The sequence below is a fragment of the Stegostoma tigrinum genome, chromosome 5 (genome assembly GCF_030684315.1).
Source record: "Stegostoma tigrinum isolate sSteTig4 chromosome 5, sSteTig4.hap1, whole genome shotgun sequence".
NCBI lineage: Eukaryota > Metazoa > Chordata > Chondrichthyes > Orectolobiformes > Stegostomatidae > Stegostoma > Stegostoma tigrinum.
In genome coordinates, this window is record NC_081358.1 from 26,660,028 (window position 1) to 26,676,875 (window position 16,848).

Consider the following 16,848-nt stretch of genomic DNA (forward strand, 5'->3'; position numbering starts at 1 on the left):
CCTCAGAGCATCCCACCCAGACACATCTGCCTATAACCTACCTAATCTACACATTCCCGAAAACTACAGGTAATTTAGCATGGCCAATCCACCTAGCCTGCACAGCTTTAGACTTTGGGAGGAAAGCAGAGCACCCGGAGGAAACTCACACAGACACAGGGTGAATGTGCAAACTCCATACAGACAGTCGCTCGAGTGTGGAATCGAACCTTGGTCCCTGCCGCTGCGAGACTGCAGTGTTAACCACTGAGCCACCGTACTGCCCCATTGTCCTTTCCAAACAGATAAGGTGAATTTTTTACTCCGAGGATCGTCAAACTTTAGAAATTTCTTCCTGAAAAGATGGTGGAAACAGAGCACTTGAATATTTTTAAGGCAGAGGTAGGTATATTCTTGGTAGGCAAAGATATGAAAGATTGTTCAAGTAAACAGCATTGTGGATTTGAAGTTACAGTCAGATCAGCCATAATCTTATTAAATGGCAGGGAAGGCTTGATGGGTAAAATTAACTGCTCATTTTGTTTTTGTTTGTATTTTACCTTGTAGTCTCTGATATGCAAATAGGTTTGTACAGAAATTTGGTGAAAAAGCACGTTTTGGAATTAGGCTGTATTTTGAACTGGAATCACTGAAAGATGTTTCATTTTGAAATCTGAATTTGGGGTATAGTTTATAACTAAATTTAACGAATGCTCAATTTTTAGTCACAGTTATCACACTTTTCCTACATTTAAGATGACTCTTGGTGTCAATCACCCAAAGGTATCAAGCTGATTTGTTGAATAAAGAAGATTCAGTTGTAGTATTTGAAAGTGTAGTACTCTGAAGAGCAGAATGTTGTATTTTCAAGGCTGATTTAACATACGTCTCTGAGATATTCAAAAAATGTAGTTGTTAACTTGTTATAATTTTTAGTATGCATTATTTTCTATTTATTGCCAGTTGCACAGTTTTTGAACATGACCAATTTATTCTTAAATCACAAAAGCTAAAAACTGTGTGGTTCGCTGGGGAAGGAATTAATTTGTTTAATATTTGTTGTGAAATTGTAGTTGTGTAAATTCAGTTTTTCTACAGGAATTTAAGAAAGCAAATATTTCCCAGCATCTTTTCCATTTAAAAATAAATTAAACAGATGTGAGTAGCTTACATCTATTCTTTAAAATTAATATATACTTTTTAAAAAAAGTCAATGAAACAAATTTAGTGGTTGAAGTTGGGAACATTAGGGTGATTCTATGAATAATTGTGCTTTTAATTGTTTTTATTTGTAAACTTTAAAAACATTTGGAAAGAATGTACAACATAATTACTTCACAAATATCATTGAAATAGCTAAAGATGGCTTTGAAAGGTAAATGGAATTTTATGCACATTGTGTCAAATCAATACAAAGCAATGAACAAAAAAAAATTAAATCAGGTGCTCAACCATCTAGCACCTGGTACCACAGAAGTGAAGGGTAATCACACTCAACCTATATAATGTTCTACCAAAATTTAAGTACTCAGTCAAGTTCTATTCACTGGAAACACAAAATTCCTAGAACAGACAGGACTGATCTTTGAAGTTCCAAACTGAGTTATTAGAGATTTGCAGACAAACGTCTCAATCTTAAAAGGCAACAGATGGTGACTTAGTAGAAGTGTATAATATAATGAAAAGTAAAACTAATTGAAACAAATTCAAAGCAGCAGGACATAGGACATCAATTTAGACTATTAAGAGATAAATTTAGAACTGATATCAGGAAATTCTTTTGCACATAGAATCACCTTCTTGGTAAAGGGTTGAAGCAAAGCAACCTTAAATCATTTAACAAATATTTGGCTCCTATGATAGGAGGGCTGAAGGATCTTCCTGAGTCAATCAGTTGGAAAGGATTGAATGACCTTTCTCATCTATGTTTATCTTGTAAATTTATGACCTCCTCCTCTCCTTTCCCCATCCTAAGCAACTGATTGGGCTTGAGTAAGTATGTTTCCTGTTATCTAATAGGGATCAACACTGGCCCACACCATGGACTTGGCCTAGAGTATCCTAAGTCACCACCCCAAATATAGGAGGAGAGTGTGGAGGTAACGAAGCTGTGAAAGATGATTAAAAATAGAGGTAAACATTTTATAAAACATTATTATGAAATTAATAGGTTTTTTCTGTCGTTATTTGATCAGATTATAATATTAAAACATTAAAAATAAGCAGATACACTGTATACCTTTTTGTTACAGTACTGACCTCGTAGATAAAGGAAATTGGCCAATTTTGTTGAAATCTTTTGGAGCATAAAGAAATTTTGCATGATACTAGTACAAGTGAGGCTGTTGTAAACAAAAAAAATCAAACAGGACATTTTTTACTGATTTGTTTCCATGTTAAAATAGAAAGGATAAGGAGACAAAAGTACAGTTATCATTACTGTGTTAATATGTCAACCAACACCTGTATAGCAGTTAACACAATTAGTAAGATTTTTCCAATGGAAACATCGGATTAGTGGACATAAAGTAAATGTAATTTGCTGTGTTATAAATATGCCAGGAGACATTCAGTAAGGTGCCACATAAAATGTCATTACTCAATGTGGGAGCTCACAGTCTTGGGGTAATATATTAGCATGGATTGAGAATTGGTTAACATACAGAAGACAAAGTCAGAATTAATGGGTGATTTTCATGTTGGAGAGATGTAACAGGTGGAGTGCCACTTAAGACCAGCCCTGGGGCCTCAGTTGCTTTCCATCTACATTCAGGACTTGGTGGAGGAGTGAAAATGTAATGCGTCCAGATTTGGTGATGATACAACAATAGGTGAGAGGGCATGTTGTGATCATACAAAATCTGCAAGGGGGAAGAGACACGGTGGCTCAGTGGTTAGCACTGCAGCCTCACAGCGCCAGGGACCCGGGTTCGATTCCAGCCTCGGGCGACTGTCTGAGCAGAGTTTGCACATTCTCTCCCCGTGTCTGCGTGGGTTTCCTCCGGGTGCTCCGGTTTCCTCCCACAGTCCAAAGATGTGCAGGCTAGGTGGATTGGCCATGCTAAATTCCCCGTAGTGTTCAGGGGTGTGTGGGTTATAGGGGGATGGGTCTGGGTGGGATGCTTCAAGTGGCGATGTGGACTTGCTGGGCTGAAGGGCCTGTTTCCACACTGTAAAGAATCTAATCTAAAAAGATGTGAATGGGTAAAGTCTTGGCAGGTAGAATTCAATGTAGGAAGTTGTGAGGTTATGAATTTTTGTAGAGATATTCAAAAGGCAGAGTACAATTTAACTAGACCCTAAAAAAGTGCAGCTGAGAGAGATCCGAGTATTCTTTTCTTGTGCATGAGACCTAAGAAAGCTAGCATGCAGGCACCAAACGTATAGTCTCTAAATTTACCGATGACTCTAAGATTGGTAGGAAAGTGAATTGTGAAGAGCACATAATGGACATAAAGAGCTAAAAATGAATCTAGATTGTTTAAGTGAGTGGACAAAGCTCTGACAAATGGAATACAATGTGGGAATGTGTGAAGTTGTCCATCTTAACAGAAGAAATAATAAAAAAGCATATTATTTAAATGATGGGAGGATGCAGCAAATGCATAGAGATCTGATTGTCCTAGTGCATGAATCAGTGAAGGTTAGTGTGCAGGTACAGCGAGTAATCAGGAAAACTAATAGGATGTTATGTTTTATTGCGAGGGGAATTGATGCAAGAATTGGGAGGTTCTTTTTCAGTTAAACAGAACATTGGTGACATGCTTCGGGAATACTGTATACAGTTTTGTGCACTGCACTTATAATGCATTGGAAGCTATTCACAGAAGATTTACTAGACTAATGCAGAGAATGAGCAGATTGCCTTTTGAAAGAAGCTAGACAGACATAGCTTGTATCCTATGGAGTACAGGAGACACAGAGGTGACTTAATTGAAACTTATAAAATCCTGAGGGAACTTAGCTGGCTGGATGTTAAAAGAATGTTGTGGGAGAATCTACAACTTGTGGTCATATTTTTAAAAATAATGGGCTGCCCATTTATGATTGGAATGAGGAAAAAGTTTTCTTTCAGGAGGTTTCCAGTAAAGGCAGTGGTTACAGAATCTTTAATACTTTTTAAGCAGAGGGAGATAATCTTTCATCCCCCTTCAGAAACAAAACATATCGGGGTATGCAATAGTGTAGAGTTGAGGTTAAAATCAGATCAACCATGATCTTATTTAACGATGGAGCACGCTTGAAGGACCAGGTGACCTATTCTTGCTACTTGTTCGTATATAGGCACAGCAAGGTGGTAATTGGAATTTTGGCCTTTGTTGCTTAGGGCGGCATGGTGGCTCAGTGGTTAGCACTGCAGCCTCACAGTGCTAGGGACCCAGGTTCGATTCCAGCCTCGGGTGACTGTCTGTGTGGAGTTTGCACATTCTCCCTGTGTCTGCGTGGGTTTCTTCCGGTGCTCTGGTTTCCTCCCACAGTCCAAAGATGTGCAGGCTAGGTGGATCGGCCATGCTAAATTGCCCATAGTGTTCAGGGGTGTGTGGATTATAGGGGGATGGGTCTGAGTAAGATGCTTCAAGTGGCAATGTGAACTTGTTGGGTTGAAGGGCCTGTTTCCACACTGTAGGGAATCTAATTAATCTTGCTACGGAGTTGGAGTTTAAAAATAGAGAGGCCTTGTTACAACTGTACAAGATTTTGATGAGTCCACATCTGGGGTAGTGCGTATAGTTTTGATCCCTATATTTAAGAAGGGGTGTACTGGCTTTGGAGGTAGTTCAAAAGAGATTCACTGAATGAAGGGGTTGGTTTACAGGTAGACCTTTATTCATTAGAGTTTAGAAGAATGAGGGGTGATTTTATTGAAACATACAAGACTCGAAGGGCCTTGACAGGGTCGATGTTGAGAAGATGTTTCCAATAGTTAGGAGAGTCTTGAACTGGGGACATATTTACGGCATAAGGAGAAGCTAATTTAAAAACTGAAATGTGAAGGAATGTCTTCTCTGAGAGTCGTGAATGTCTGAAATTCTCTACCCCACAGTAATGTAGAGGCTAGATCACTGGAAGTATTTAAAGAGGATGTAGAAAGATTTTTGAGTTCTAGACTGACAGTTCTTGTCTGGGTGCACAGTAGCCTTTTAGGGATGGTGCCAGTGCCAGTTATTCTGGGATATCTGGACTGTGGCAAGTTCTTTGGTTACAGCGGATGGGAGAAATAGGCTAACATTGGATGAGAAGGACGCCATAAGAACATGGTGGGTAGTTAATGTTGCAAATTTGGACCAATAGCATGAAAAACGTGGACGGTCCCATTGGAGAGAAACCTTCCTGGAAACTTTCCAAAACTGAGACTTAGCCAAGAAATGTAGATTCAGCCCCATACTTTGTCAGGATGAGGTTATTGACTTCCCAATCATATACTATCTAATAATTTTAAAGAGTAGGGTTTGAGCTGTCTTGTACTAAATTTTGATCTTGTATGGTCTCTTTTCTCTTTAACTCCATCACAAATAGTTCTGTTAGGTTGTAGCAAGAGATAGTAATGATGGGAGGTGGAAGTCCAGAGTATTCTAGAAAATTCCAGGCAGGGCGTTTTCTGCTTTTCAGCAAGGGAACAGGCATTCTGTTGTTTGATTGTGTCAGAGTAACTTTGATATGTGTTATCTGTGCTTGTCTCTCAATGCTATCATGTCTATTCACATGCTGTTTCAGCTCAACATTCTAAATGAGCTCTGCTGATTTAACAATGGCTCATACAAAATTATTAATACAGTCAATGGATTGATTTGAGATGATGTGATGCTTGCGAAGACTTAGCATGTGAAGCCTTCCAATTGTCTTTTGGACATTTCTTACACTTAGTGATTATGTTTGAGATCAATTTGTTGTAGATTCTTGATAATTTATTGCACTTTTATTGTGCAATTCAACAGCATTATAAAAGCTCCTTCCGAATGATTTACTTGCCCCAGCATCACAATTCAACAAGTGACAGATCCAACAAATTTTACCCGGGAACTTGTCCACATTGTTTAAATCACGTTCATCCTGTAAAACCTGTGTTAGGGGGTTGGGGAGTGTTGGGGGAGGTCTGCATGCTAATATTCAGGTGCATTTGGTAACTCCAACCCAATATTTTAAGTACGTTGATAAGTCTCTTTTTGTGGGAGGTATGACAGCAGAAGACGTCCCTATATTTGGAATCAGCAGTCTTGGTACGTTGAAACAAATAAAAATATGTTTTAGATGGTTCAGTGAAAACTACTTTTCTTAGTCCCCTTTCCATAAAAGGTGTATTGAACTAAAAGTCTTGATAATACAATGTGAAATTAATTAGATGTGAAATAAGTAAGAAACAGCAGAAAATAAGATTGTAGTACTTCTCTAAACGCAAGCTTATTCGAGCCCAGTGACAATTTATACTGGTGGAAACTATTAATTGAAACAGCCTATTGTTCAAAATGTATTAATCTTTTAACTGTTGGAGGTTCAAGATAGTAGATGCACCCAGGGTGCATCTAGTTTGTGCTATTAGAGGACAAATAATTACTGTCAAGTTTTACAAATTGTTTCAAGTTACATAAGTAGTTGAGACCCTGTGAAGAATATTTGTATCAAACACATTTTTTTTGACATGATGATTGGGTAATATTTCACATAAATGTGTAGTCCTTTATCCTTCTCCCATGATCTAGCAAGAAAACCTTTTAAACTGTGGATATTTGTCACACTCTCCTAGGACGCTTCACAGGGGGATGATCACTAGAAGTGCCTGATGGACATGATGTTAGTCTTTGGCCTGCTGGGATTAGTAAAATGCTAAATTTAGTGGTCCTACACACATCAAGGGACTCCTGCATTGCAGGAAATGGCTAAATGTCCAAAATTTTTGGGAATCTTTATTCTTTGTAGAATTATGGAAGAATGATAGCCTAGTTTTCTGCTAGCAACCAACTGTGTCTTGCTGATGTGCTTTTTTATTAATAGCCTCATTTCACAGTAGAGCCTGTACTCAAAAGGGTGGTATGCACCCTTGCCATAATTCCATTCATCACGTTGCTCAGAAATTTGAAGTGCTGTTTAATATATCTCATTGTCCTTCAGCCCAAACATCTGCAATGCAGCAAATGTGCTGTAGCAGTAGATCAAATGATTACCTCAAAGTAAAAAGAAACATACCTTGTACATCCCGTGAAATGCACCGATCACAGGTGAAGTTCTAGAACGTAGAACGTAGAACGTAGAAAAGTACAGCACAGTACAGGCCCTTCGGCCCACGATGTTGTGCCGTGGAATAATCCTAATCCAAAAATAAAATAACCTAACCTACATTCCCCTCAATTCACTGCTGTCCATGTGCATGTCCAGTACTCGCTTAAATGTCACTAATGACTCCGCTTCCACGACTACCACTGGTAAACTATTCCATGCGCTCACAACTCTCTGGGTGAAAAACCTCTCTCTGACATCTCCTCTATACCTTCCTCCTAACACCTTAAAACTATGACCCCTCGTGGCAGTCAATCCTGCCCTGGGGAAAAGTCTCTGGCTATCGACTCTATTTATGCCTCTCATTACCTCGTACACCTCAATCAGGTCACCTCTCTTCCTCCTTCTCTCCAGAGAGAAAAGTCCGAGCTCAGTCAACCTTTCCTCGTAAGACAAGCCCTCCAGTCCAGGCAGCATCCTGGTAAACCTCCTTTGCACCCTCTCCAAAGCCTCCACATCTTTCCTATAATAGGGCAACCAGAACTGGACACAGTTTTCCAAGTGTGGTCTCACCAGGGTTTTGTAGAGCTGCAGCATAACCTCGCGGGTCTTAAACTCGATCCCGCTGTTAATGAAAGCCAAAACACCATATGCTTTCTTAGCAACCTTATCCACCTGGGTAGCAACTTTGAGGGAGCAATGCACTTGATCACCAAGATCCCACTGTTCCTCCACACTGCCGAGAATCCTGCCTTTAATCCTATATTTAGCATTTAACTTCGACCTTCCAAAATGCATCGCCTCGCATTTATCCAGGTTGACCTCCATCTGCCATTTCTCAGCCCAGCTCTGCACACTGTCAACGTCTCGCTGAAGCCTGCAATAGCCCTCGATACTATCATTGGCACCTCCAACCTTTGTGTCATCAGCAAACATACGAACCCACCCCTCAACCTCCACATCCAAGTCATTTATAAAAACTATAAAGAGCAGAGGCCCAAGAACAGATTGGTTAGACTATTTTAGATATCCCTCAAAAGGCAAATATATTTGACCTGGAACTGAAGAATAGGTAATGTACCATCTTAGTTCAAGAGAAAAGAACAGGAAGAGGGAAAGAGCTGGTATAACATATGAACAAATGAATTAGAAACACAATTAAGCGGTTTGGTCTTACCACCATTCAACGAGATCAGAGCCAACCTGATTAGGGTCTCAAATCCATATACCCTCATATTGTCAATAACCTTTTGACTCCCTTGTTAGTCAAGAATCTATCTGCCATTGACTTAAAATGACCCGGCACTCATCTTTCCCCGGTGAAGAGTTTGTAAGATTCACATCCCCCTCCCTGCCACCCCCAGTCCCCCCTCAGGGGATTAAAAAAACCTTTCTCCTCTCAGTCTTAAGTGACAGACTCCTCCTGATTTTTATGGTGCCTCCCCTGGTCCTAGTCTCATCCACATCAGGAAAAATCTTCCCAGCGTTTACCCAATCAAGCCCCCTCAGGATTTTACATGTCTCCAAAAAACACCTTTTTTTCTTCTAAACGCCAATGGAAAGAGGCCCATCCTTGTAAGGAAAATCCCCATCCTAGGAAAGGTTGAAGTGAACCTTAGGAGTAGTTCAAACATATCTATTTGTTAAATTGTGAGTTAGTACCTGATGCACTTTTTAAAAAATGGATGCAGATGACTTGGACTTGGGGAGCATGAAATCTGTGCTAATGACACAACATAGGGGGTTTTAGCTGCAAGAACCTGTGAACCTCGTCAGGGTAATGAAGTTACCATATAGCAAATGTAATTTATCTCAATGCATAGATGTTGTCGGGCCCAAATATCTTAATTCTTTAAAAGTGCTAGCCCATGTAGATAAACCATTAAAAAGGCCAACAATATTTGGATTTTATATATATCAGCATAGAGTAGTAGAGTTATTGATAAGCAGTGCTTAACGTTATTTAGGCTTTACTTAAAACATTGTGTAGAGTTTTAGGCACCCCATTATAGAAAGGACATGAATACCACAAGACCATACAATTCACCAGGTTGTGATATAATTATATTTGTGAGGAGAAACATGAGGTACAAGGAATATTTCTACAGGACATTGGTTAAGCCACTTTTGGAATACTGCATGCAATTCTGGTCTCTGCTATAGGAACAATGTTGTGAAACTTAAAAGGCTCAGAAAATATTTACTGGGATGTTGCCAGGGTTGAAGGGTTAGAGCTATAGGGAGAGGCTGAATTGGATAGGGCTGTTTTCCCTGGAATGTCGGAGACTGAGCGGTGACCTTATAGAGGTTTATAAAGTCATAAGGGGCATGGATAGAGTGAATTCTTTAGGTGTCAGGAGCAACACTTCGAAAGCTCATGTCTTCAAGTAAACCTATTGGACTATGACCTGGTGTCGTGTGATTTTTGACCTAGTCCACCCCAGTCCAACACTGGCATTTTCACATTATAACATTTTTCAGATTATTATTAATTTCTTGTAGATCTCCTCTTAGCTTTCCCTATTCCAATAGCAATAGTTCCATTCACGGAAATTTTTCATCGTAACTATCATTTCTTTTCCTGGTATGATTCTAAAACATCTTTGTGTGGTAAATTTTCAATTCAGACAATTAATACTGACAGAGTGGGCCATATCTTCCTAACTGATGAATGACATTGCCAGTGGTGAGCCACCTGGGAAAACATGGCAAGTTCAGAAAAATGAGATTCTTGATGTTGGGGAAGTAAAGTCTGTTTTCCATCTAAGGTTTTAACAGTGAAATGAGAATTTTGCCAGTAAGCAGTGAGAGATCTTTTTGCATGCATTCACATCTCATGAATCTTGTCTGATTTACATGCAGCTTGCTATTTTATCAGGCAGTGGAAGGAAACTAGATGGTGACAGTTCCCATCACGAGAGTCTGAACGTATACCTGGTGTACCTGCTTTATGCTCCAGACCTCCATCTTAGTCAACATTCCCCAACATCCCAGGATATACTTTAGGGGCAGCAACCATCTGTGTCTTCCTTGTCCAGTCTATTGAGAACTATGTTGAACTGTCATTTGTGTGTGATGCAAATGCTGAGTGCTCAGATTATTAAGGACCTATTCTGTTTCTGATATTCCCCACGTAGGATCATTGGAACTGTGCCCAATGGATCCAGCTCACAGTAGGATTTATTGACACTTTGACCGTGGTGCAATGAATGCACAAAGAAATTGAGGAAGAACAAATGCACCAACAGTCTAGGGCCAACGACTGCTGAACAGCCTCCGCGTGGAGAACTTGCAGCTGAAGGCTCCTTCAGGGTGCAGAGGGGGTACAGTGGGCATAGAGGCTATCATCTTTAATGACATTTACTCCAAATGAGCAAGGTACCTTGTTGCTACAGATGAGGGTACTCCAGCATCTGAGCTCTCTGTGTGCACTGCCGCAGTAACATTCAGTGGTCAGTGTACCAATGCAGATTACAGCATTGACTTCCAGTTCTGGAATTCACTGCCGCACACAGACCTTGAAGGTGTGTGCACAGGGACAAAACATTGGAGGGAACACTGCCCAGGGCATCCACACACTGTGTCATCTGCTGGAGCAGGACTAGTGAACAGAGGCGTGAGTTACATTTCCGTCCCTTTGACTGTCATGATGATAAATCCACTACGTTTTTTATGTAACTGGTTGCTTCCACTAGGGACCAGTGTGGGATCTCTCAATCATCAACCCACAGATGTTTCAGGGCTATTACCAAAGCAGGTTGTGCCAGATTACACCATTTCATCTTGTTACCCCATGTTGAGATCAGTGCTGCAGCCTGCCCAGTAGGCTTTGCCAATGTAACTAGATTGCTCAACTATAGGGTGCTATAGATCATAAACACATCATGCCGAGTGCCATAATGCAGCAGTCTTTAATGACAGAAAAGGAAACCATTCAATAAATGTACAAATCATCTGTGATCATTGGCACCACATCTTAAAAATACCTGAAAGCTACCGTGATGCCTATACGTTTGAGAACTATTAGGATCCTGCTTTCTTTCAAGTTCTGATGCCTTTCAAGGATGGCTGATGGAAGACAAGGGCTACTCTCTGCAACCCCATGGCTGACAACTTTGTGACCCAAAGCCCAATAGAGGCCAAACAAGCTACAATGCAGCCCATTCTTCCACTGGCACCATCATAGAGCAAAGGATAGATCCCCTGAAGTGAGGTTGCAATGCTTGAATAGGTCTAGGGGTATCTTCCAATATAATTCAGCCAAAGTGTGTCACATGATCCTGACATGCTGCACAACTGGAGCAAGGAAAGAGTAGATACGATGGACAGTAAAGCCTACCAAATAGAAAGATGAAGACTTTAAGCAGAAGGGGCATCACCTTCACCATGAATGAGCCGGGCAGCATTGAACATGACAAACCTGGTTCCAATGAATTGGGCAAGATCATCATTCATTGACTGTAAATTTATTGTTGTTCGAAAGGCTGCTACTTCTGTTTATTCTCAGAAACAAATGTAATTTTCTTGTTCCTTTTTCCTTCACTTTTCATGTTGTTCATGATAACTGTTTGAGGGCTTTTCTATGTTGATCCCACATTGAACAGTGATGTTTTTGCTGTGGTGGCCATCAGGGGAAGTGTAGCATTTCTTCGGATAGGGTTCTAACATGGTACGTTACTAACAATGGGTAACTTCTCTAGTTTCGTTTTCGTAGCTGCACTTGATCAGACAGATGATGAAGAGCCAATATATCGATGATTGTGAGATTCTATTTCCAACTGAGTGACTCTTTCCACCTATATGTTTTCAGAAACTTTACTTTTTTGTCACCCTGCCACTACATGTACAGTGAAGGGATATCCTTGGGTGGCAGATTTCACCTGGTGCACAGCCAGGCTTTAAATATGGGTTCAGCAGCACAGTGATTTTGGGGCATACTTTGTACATAATGAGGTATCGGCAGAGAATTGTATGAGGTAATTCCCTGGAGGTCATGGAGAGATTCCCTCTGTTAAACCACCACTCCACCCTAAATGAATCAGCGATTTATTGCCAGAGCCATAATGGTGATAGGTGAATAGTCTTCTGTCCCATGAATTATTGGATTCTGTCGTCATTTGAAAAATGTATGATTGTGCAACTAGTCTATGTACTTGTGTATTAAATGAGAAAGACTCAGATTTAGCCTTGGTCCATTCCCTGGAGAACAGCCCATCAACACTAACTATACAGACTCATATTTAAAGAATGGTCATTTGGCTGGGTTGTTGAATACTGTTTCTGAATGTGGAACTGGATCCCGGTAAGTGCCAGATTTCTTTGGAAGCTGAGGGTTAGAGGAGAGCACGTGCAGAGGAAAATTATAACTGTTTATACCAGGATGAACTTCTTTGCAGGCATTATTGAGGAAAATATTGAACAGTTTTGCCAAAATGTCCATAGAAGTTCATTTATGGACATATTTCACAGCTTCCCCTTGCTGCTGACAATGCCAAAAGAAATGAGTTGAGCATAGCATCACAAGAAAGCTGTTCAGCTAGTCAGTTAAATCATGGCTGACCTGTGACTCAGTTGCTTTTATACACCTTTGATTCATACCCCTTAGTATCTATGCATCCTGATCTTGAAAATGTCTGTTAAACTATACTGGAGAAACTCACCAGGAATGCGCTGAGATCATGGCAGATCAGATCATCCTGAAGTCTGCTTTCCAGCCATATCTCCATTACTCAGCTCTGGATGTGTCTGGGATTTGTCATCCAGGACCAAGTGATTTAGCATGTGGGCAACAATGAACAGTCTAGAAATAGTCAGCAGTCTGAAGAAGGATCACTAGAGCCAAAATGTTAACCCTGCTTTCTCACCACAGATGCTGCGAGAATACTGAGTTTCTCCAGCAATTTCTGTTTCTTTTTTCAGATTTCCAGCATTTGTGGTTCTTTTGTCTTTTTTGGTTAAATTATTCTACTGGGGAGACAGTATCTCATTTCCATTGTACTTTATTTGAAAAATAAAGATTGTACTCCTGTGTGTCAGACTCTACCACCAAGCAAAGTAATTTTAATTAATCCTCCCTATCAAATCCTTTTGCCATTTTAAACACTGGAAGCAGAATTATGGTCCTTCCCAGCAGATTTGCATGTAGGGGTGAGATTGTGGGCTATAAAATTCTCTGAATGGCCTTTCTACATACCCTGACGTATCTGAAATATTATGGTGTAGGGCTGCTAGCTTGCCTTCACCCCAGTTGAAGCTTTTAATTGGCCAATTGAAAACACTGTACCCCATCCACTTGTAATTTGAGACTGGCAGGAGATGTGATTGCATTTGGGAAACCTTACCAGGTCATTCTGCTCATGCCTCAGGCCAGATAGGGAACTAAGCAAATGCATCCCTCAAAGATAATAAAGTGTGGAGCTGGATGAACACAGCAGGCCAAGCAGCATCTCAGGAGCACAAAAGCTGGTGTTTCGGGCCTGAGATGCTGCTTGGCCTGTTCATCCAGCTCCACACTTTGTTATCTTGGATTCTCCAGCATCTGTGGTTCCCATTATCAGTGCATCCCTCAAAGCCCTTCTTTCCTAAATGAGGCATTTTCCTGTAAGATCTGTAACTGCCCCCAGATCCTCCACCTACTAAAGCTCTCTGGCCTTTGCAGTGGATCTATTTTGTGGAATGTTGTCAAAGGATATCTACATAGATAAAATTCATGGACACTCCATGTTAATGACCCCCTCAATATATTCAGTAAGGTTCATTCGATACAATCTGCTCTTTGTGAAATCACGCTGACTATTTCTGATCAGCTCACTATTGCCCATATACTCAATCACTTGATCCTGGATGACAAATTCTAGAAGCTTCCCTGTCACTGATTGTAGATTGACAGAACTAGGCTGTTTGGCCTGTCAGGACTGCTGTACCATTCATTGAGATCATGGCTGATCAGATAATCCTCAATTCTGCTTTTGTACCATTTTCTCCATAACTCTTGATTCTCTTATTGTTTAAAAATCTATCTGAGTCTTGGATGTACTTAACAAGGGCTGTACAAGCTGGGTGTTATGGACCAGACCAGGCCCCCTCAAAATACAAGTAGAAGGTAACCTAGATCCTAACTTTCTTATTTTAAAAGTAAATGTGAGGTGCTATGTACAGATGCAATTTGATTGGCCAAGCTGGTGACGCTAAGCAAAGCACAATTTATTCAAACATTATAATTAAAATATCACAACAGGAAAAAGAACTTGGAATAACATAACTCTATTGGAAAATGTAACTGAATAATAAATTATTTTATGACTAAACAGTAACTGCTCAGAGAGCCAATGTAGCAGCCAAGAGAGAATCATTGCTTTCTAACCCTGCTGAGACCCCAGCAGCAACTGCTGCTGAAAAAATTAAAAATGCTGGTTGGTTCTCTGAGAGTTCAATTCCACCCATTCGGATTGCTTCTATTGTTTCAAATTTTAAAAAAAACCCAAGGACTCTCAAGCTGTTTACTCTGGTGATTTTAGTAAACTGCTCTACATTTCTGCCTTAAAACCTCACTTCAAGAAAAAAGGACAAAATTACCTCTCAAAGCCAAAGAATCTTCACATCTATGCAGTAAAGAATTCCATAGATGCACTACCCACTGAAATACGAAATCCCTCCTTATCTCTGTCCCAACTAGGCAATCTCTGACTCTGAGGTTATGCCCTTCAGTCCTAGAGTGTCCCACAAGGGAAACACAATCTCAGAAAGCTCCCTAAGAGCATTAAATGTTTCAATAAAGTCACCTCGCATTCTTCAAACCTTCAATGTGTTTTTGCCCAACCCACTGTATCTCTCCTCATAAGAAAATCCCTCTTTGTCCAAAATCAATCTAATGAACCTTCTTTGGATTGTTTGCAATGTCAGAATATCTTTCCTTAGATAAGACAACCAAAATTATTTGGAATCTTCTAGGTTTGATCTAACTAATGCCTTGTATAGTTTTAGCAAGACTTTGCTCTTTTTATTCTCTATACCCTCTGAATTGAAGGCAAACATTCCATTTCACCTTCACCATTACCAGCTGAACTTGAATACGAGAGATTTATGGTTTGTGCACTAGGACCCCCAAATATTCAACGCTGAAGCTTTCTGCAGTCTTTCTCCTGGTATATAATATTCACCTCCAATATTGGTCCTGCTAGTGTGCATAATCTCATAGTTTTCATTTCTTTCTCTCTCTCTCTCTCTCTCTTAAATAAAGGAGTAACATCTGCAAGTTTCCGATCCAACAGGATAGCAGGTGTTGTACAAAATTGTGACTAATGTAATGGTAATTTTCTCTCCAATTTGTCTTCATACTTTGGGGTGGATGTCATAATCTTCAGAAATTGTCAGTTTCTGGAAATAGCCCTCATCTAAGTTCCATTACATTCTCCAGCATAATCTTACCTACTTATATTAAATCCAGTAAATTCTTCTTATTATTAATTTAAATTTCTTTTCCCTAATGGAAGTAATTTCAAACTACCACTTTTAACAATCCTGCTAATTCCTTTTGTTGTTTACAGTATCAACTCTATTTGCTTTTATGGACCTACATTCTCGTTTACCTCTCTCTTTAATAATGTACACAAACATTCCTCTTCTAGCACTCGAAAAGGGGAAACAACACCCGACTTCCTTCGCTTTGGTAATCTCTCAGCTAAAGCTATAAAACCAACTAAAGGCTGATTTATCTTCATCCGCATTTAGTCTTTCACTTATATTACAGAAATTCTCCAATCAAACACAGCTGCAGCTGAATAACATATGTCTCTGTGTGATAGAATATGAGTGCAGCTGTACTCTGAATTGTTTAATTTGTTTACTTTGTGCTCTTGCAATACATTATGGAATGTAAAATGAGTAGCTTTGCAGTTTGATTCTGTTATTTAACTACCATCAAGTATAACAAGTATATGGATATTTATTAATAATTTAAACATATCCAGTCAATGTGGAATAATAGTTTTCTGTTAAATTTTATACTAACTGTAAAGTCAAGTAAAAATGTGCTCCAAAGGGACTCCAATCTTTTTATGTATTACTTCACTTCCAGTCAAGCACATCGCTGCTTCCATCGTTCCCAAGACCACTGTTGCCATATGAATAAGACATTCAACTACTGTTGATGATTGTTGAGATATCTACTGGATAAAGTTTGCAACAGATCATTATAAACAATATTCTAGAATAGATTAACCTTACAATGATGCAACTAGTCTCATATTTATAATCACTTGGCAGGCATATTGGAAAGTATAGCAAATGTCTTTTTAACTGGTGCCTTATAAACCGGCAAAAATTATATACTTGAAGTACAGGAAATTTACTATTTTACCATGATTTCTGCTGTTTCTGTAGTCAGCTGAGGGTGATTAGTTAGAAGGCTGTCTGCTGATACATTCTGTTTAAGGTGTAGTTGCATTATTATTTAAGTGACTTAAGCTATAAATGAATAACAGTGATGAGTATACTTGCTGCATTACTTTTCTATTGCTGACTGTGTGTTTTTACATTATGTGGACCTCTTGATCAATGAGAATTTATGGTGCACTCCTGGTCCCGTAGGTGCCAGTTAATAAAAAATATGGTGTATCTCTGAAATTTTGCCAACAAAAACTTGCATCTATATGATGC

General features: G+C 39.6%; 1 protein-coding gene across 9 annotated transcripts in view; it reads left to right on the forward strand.

Moving 5' to 3' along the window:
* stau2 (staufen double-stranded RNA binding protein 2) overlaps positions 1–16,848 on the forward strand; it is a 320,197-nt gene that overhangs the window by 208,139 nt on the left and 95,210 nt on the right. The window contains exon 14 of one of the 9 annotated variants that reach the window (XR_007247363.2): positions 1,999–2,112. The exons of the other annotated variants lie outside the window; for them this stretch is intronic. The gene's annotated coding sequence lies outside the window, so the exon portion shown is untranslated. The remainder of the gene's footprint in view (positions 1–1,998; positions 2,113–16,848) is intronic. 9 annotated transcript variants of the gene reach the window in all.